This window comes from Lathamus discolor, chromosome 6, assembly GCF_037157495.1.
Source record: "Lathamus discolor isolate bLatDis1 chromosome 6, bLatDis1.hap1, whole genome shotgun sequence".
In the NCBI taxonomy this organism is placed as follows: Eukaryota; Metazoa; Chordata; class Aves; order Psittaciformes; family Psittacidae; genus Lathamus; species Lathamus discolor.
The window spans coordinates 74,255,377-74,260,597 of record NC_088889.1 but is presented as its reverse complement, the minus strand read 5'-3'; positions in this window follow the sequence as shown (position 1 = coordinate 74,260,597).

The window sequence follows — 5,221 nt, the reverse complement described above, 5'->3', positions numbered from 1 at the left end:
GACCGGGCGGGCCGCGCCGGGAGGCGGCCACGGGGTGCCCCGCCCCCCGCCCGCAGCACCTCCCCCGGTGCAGCCCCGCGCTCCGGGCCTCAGCCCTCCCCGAGAGGGGCTCCGGCAGGGCTGGACCCCCCGGAACGTGCGGGGTCAACAGGGACCTCCCCCCGGAGTCAGGGTGTAGGTGCACATGTACACACCGTCTGTAGCCGGGTGTATGTGTGTGTGTGTGTGTGTATGTATATACATATACACTCCCAGCCCTGATGGACCGGGGGTGATAGGCTCAGGGCGCAGCCAGGGGGAGGTTGGATGTCCCCACTACCAGCCTCCCGCATACGGCTCGCTTTGCTCCAGCACCTCCCGGGACTTTTCTGTCTTTGGGAACAACCATGGCTCCTTCCAGGAGCATCCCATTCCCTGCAGGCTGCAGCCAGTGCCAGTGCTGGGGCAGATCCCCCCAAAGTGTGGGACCCCTTCTGCCTGGGGGCTCAAGCCTGGGCAGCAACAAGGCAAAGAGATGCCTCCATAGCCCACCTCCCCCCCTGCGACTAGCCACAGCCTAAGAGGTTTTGCTCACACACTTAGAAGCACGCAGCAGTCAGCAATTAGGACCAGCTCTGGCCTTTTTATCCCGGGATTTTGTGCCCATGTGGGATTAAAGGCCTGATTGTAGCTTCCCCACCAGCCCCAAATCCTCTGCTGATTTTCATTCTGTGGGTAAGGCGGTGCATGCTGTGACCTATTGATCCTGATCCCCTCTGTGTATCAGATTGTCTCTGCCAGAGAGCACGGAGCCCTTCGACCAGGAGACATTCCTGCACAGATCCAGCTGCACCTGCCTTGGGTTCCTGGGGGGCTGTGGGTCCTGCTAGCGGCAGCGAAGGCCAGTGCGTGTCTGTGGGTGAGTTTCCTCTATCCCGGTTCAGTGAAGGTTGCCTTCCTGGCTGCTTTTGGGGGGTGAGAGGTGGTTTCCTTGCAGGGGCTGAGTGCTCCGGCATGCAGCGGGGAGGCTCTGTGGTACTGGGGTGGTCTGAGGTGCTCCCTGGCTTTGCCAGCTGCTTCTCAGTGGTGAATTAGGCATCAGAAGCCAGCTCGTTGTGAGGCTGAAGCCTGCAGCGGAGCCTTGGACTTGCTCGGAGCCAGGCTGTGCCCCTGCTTTGGCTTTCCATGGCCTTGTCCAGCTGAGCACCTTCAGGTCTTCGGTGAGCAGAGGCAGATATAATACACTCACCCCTGACCTGGGGCTGCTGGCCTGGCCCCATACGGGTTGGGGCCGTTTCTGGGCTTCACCAGTTATCAGCCACGATGACTCTGGTTTAACTAAAACTGAGGTTGCAGCTTTGTCTTCAGGGTGCCCAGCTTCAATTTTTGCTTCTAAATAGATTCCTTTGTAGAATAAGAACCGTTCCCCTGATCCCTGTGGGACCAGTTAATGTTGGGAGACTGGCTCATTCCCTGCCACGGCCACACACCAGTGCCGAGCTCCTGCACAGACCTGGTTTTCCTTATCTTCTGTGGGGGTGAGGATTTTCCCAGTGCTGCAGTGTGTTGGGAGGCTGTGAGCACTGCTGCAGTGGCACCCACATCCCCCATCCATCCTCCCACCCTGGGCAGCATGCACTGGCTCCGATCCCAGAACAAGGTGAGGGAGAAACCCAACCTACCTGCTTTTATTTTACCACATGAAGTTCTGAGCATCGTTATTTACTCAAGAAACACTCTCTGGTTTTTGTGTGGTTCTATTCCCCCTGATATCTATTGACAACGCATTCCCAGGTGCTCAGGGGACCGGTTGTTCCTCTGACACCTCCTCTCCATGAGCTTTATGCATCCCAAAGCCCCCTCATTCTTAAACCCTTTGCAAGGTGAGCTGTGTTTGGGATGAAATGTCTTTGCCCATGGGGAATGGGGGGGGGGGGGTTTGCACTGCATCTTCTCTTGCACCAGCTCACTCCTAATCTCCCCACATCTCTGGCATGGCTCATTTTTGTGTGTGAATGCCCTTGAGAGCTGCAGAATTGCAGCTGCTGGGTGAAACACAGGGTGGAGAGAAACTCTGCTGTAGTGGAAAACTATGTCTTATGTAAACTGCCCAGGTATTTTGTCTTTGTGCTGGCTTGGGATCAGAGGCGCCGTACAAAGCCGTGTTGCACAGTGTGCTTTTGGGGGGGCCTCAGGCCTGTGGTTTGGGGTGCTGGTGGCTCATGTCCGAGCTCCGGTGTCTGCCCAAAGCACTGTGTGCCACATGCTGAGCTTTCCTCCCCAGCTGGGATCTGCTGGAGCCTCAGAAGGGTTTTTTTGCACCATTTATTCAGTAAATGAACCTTTCTGTGGCTTTACTGGTGCAGCCGGTCCCCTCTGTACCCCCCTGCTCCTGCTGCACCCGCGCTGGTACCTGGACCTGGTGCCACCAGCTCCTCAGAAGCCTCTTGAGCATTAAGAAGTAGGGGTGCCCTGCCAGCTAGGAGCCCATGCTGCAGAGAGGACTTTGGCTCCGCAGTGCTCAGGGTATAGGACCTCATAGGAGGGTGCTGAGCCCCGGGGTGCTGCTCTGTGGTCCCCTAGGAAGCCACCTGCAGGGCTGGAGCCCAGCCAGCCACACTCCCTGCCTCCCTTCCAAGCTCCTAAAACACCCATCAAGCTCCTTCCACGGGGGTGAGCCCCTCGACAGGCAGCGATGTGGCAATATTGACTTAACCCGAGTAAGGAGCTCTCGAGCGGGAGGGGAGCATGTTTTTATGCAACCAGATTGCATTTTCCTGGCAAGCCCTTCTCCGGCGTGGATCCCACACCCTGCCGAGCGCGCCCTGCTCCACCCTGCACCGGCCCCATCACCACCGGCCACCCCACTGCCGGGTCCTGCGGACACCTCCACCATCTCCATCCCACCGCGTCCCACTGATCCAAGCCCATCCGGACTTGGGAAGGCATCAAGGCTTGCTGGGCCAAGCCAGCATCGTGGCAGCGGTGTCCCCCTCCCTGTGCACCCCAAAAGGCACTGTGGCCCCAGCATGTCCTGCAGTGCTGAGCAGTTTTGGGGATCCACTGCAGCAGAGGAGCCGGTCACAGGGATACTCAGCCCCGGGAGCTTTTCAACGGGGTTTCTCAATGCAGAATTTAAGGATTTAGTTCTGGATGGGGTGGTAGGGTCATTAAAGAAGAATTAGAAATGCCTCCCAGAAGCCGAGACACGTGGTGGAACACAACGGGGGGGCAAAACCTCATCTATTTCTGGGTGGGACTTTATGGCAGCCCTTGGAAGGGTCAGTGCAAGCCGTAGCTCCCGCAGCAGGGCTTTGCTGGTGTTAGGGTGGGAAGGGAGCTCCTGCCTGCAGCCGGTGTGGTGCAGGAAAGCAAGGCACAGAACACCTCTGTGCTGCTGCTGCTTCCTCCTCAGCAGCTCCCACATGCACAGGAATGCAGCCGTGCTCGTTCCTAACTGGTCCTGTGCAGGGTGAAACCTCCCTCAGCTCCGTTTAAGGCTGGGTTAGCTCTGAAGGCAGCAGCCGGCCTGGCTGCTCCAGCCGATCCCGCAGCCTCCGAGAGCACACACCCCCCCTCCGCCCCACCTCCGGCTTTCAATGGGTCTTGTGGGGTGATTGAAGGATCAGACTTCATCCATCTGTGAGAAATAAATGGAATAAACAAGTGTGTCACTCCCAAGCGGAGCTGAAGGGCAGGAAAGCTCCTGCCCCAGCAAGGAAGTGGCTTTGCTGCTGCACTTGCTGGTTTGAGCCCAAGTGCCAATAAGGGAGTTAAATATTGAACAAACACTAAGCGAAAGCCAGTGCTAGCAGCCAAGCAAAACAAGCTCCTAGTGAGGCCAGCACTCTGACTCATTTGGCATGAAAACACAGCATGGAATAGATTAAATTTGGCTCTTCCTCATCCTCCTGGTACAGAACAGAGCAGAGGGACCATGAGAGAGGCACTGAGCACGTTTACCAGTGCTGCTGGCATCAGGGGTTTTAAAGATCGCGATGAGATCTTAAGGTCCAAGGTGGCAGCCGGTCCTTATTCTCCTGTCTCAGGAGATGGAGAGGGATGGGGTGTCCCCAGGGTGGACACAGGGGTTCCCCTCTGCCTCCTGTGTGGCATGGTGAGCTGTGCCCCCATGCAGCCCCTAACCACTGCAGTGGTCCTGATGCCCGCAGCAGAGTCACCCACAGCAGAGGTCCTGGCCAGGATGTCCCAGGCAGGGTCTGCCCTGGCAAAAGCCACTGGGATGGAGAAAAAGGTCAGGGCTCCACGGCAGGCTTTGGACCATGATGCAAAAGCTGGGAATTTCCGGGGTGTAACATTTGCATCTGCGTAAGTGTGCAGATGGAGAGCACCCAGGGGCAGCTGCTGCCGAGGGGTAAGGGAGTTAATGCTCTGCTTCCACCAGCACGGAAGGAAGCACTCGGAGGAAAGGGCAAGGCAGAGCCTGTCACCTGGCACATCTCCATGATCCACCCCACAAGCCTGGCTCGAGGGATGCTCTGATCCCCCATGGCTGTGGGCAAGGGGGGCGGGGGGGGGGACACACATCCTTATGGGATGTCCCTGTGGGCTCCTGTCCTCTGTGAGGAGGGAGGTGGAAGTGAGGAAGTGATGCCTCAAGGCACCAGGTGCCCCGGCAGAGCTGGACCACTGGCACCAGGGCAGGATCAGGGTGGCCTCAGTGTCCCCAGGGCCATTGGGCGCTGTCACCTCCCAGCACCCAGTGCCCAAAGGCTCTGACACCACCTTTGACAATCCTGACCAGTGAGACTGGGAGCGGCCGGGCCAGCGCCCAGCGCCCTGCGCCCGCTCCCAGCGGTTTCGGCAAGCCCGGCTGCCCGTCCTCTCCCGGCGGCACAAGCAGCCCTGCGGCTCCCACCCGGCACCGCCCGCACGGGGTTGCGACAGCGCTTGGGAGCGGGTGGCTGTCCCCGCACCAGCGTGCGCCCCAAGGGGTGCCCCGTGGGTGGGCTGCCGGGCAGGGATGCGCGTCAGAGGCACGGGGCAGGGCGAAAAGCAGAGCTGCGCCCCCAGAGGTGTGCAGGGATGAAGCCCCACTGGTGGCGGCCGTGCCGGGTGCAGGGAGGGCTGTGCCTCCTCAGGGGACCTGTCACCGGGCTGCGGGGTGACACAGTCATCCGGAAAGGATGCAGAGCGGGATCAGCCTTAATTCACCCCCTCCACTGGTGCACGGTGCCTGTGGGCTGTCACCCAGGGCGTGGGTGCATCCTCCCCACACCCC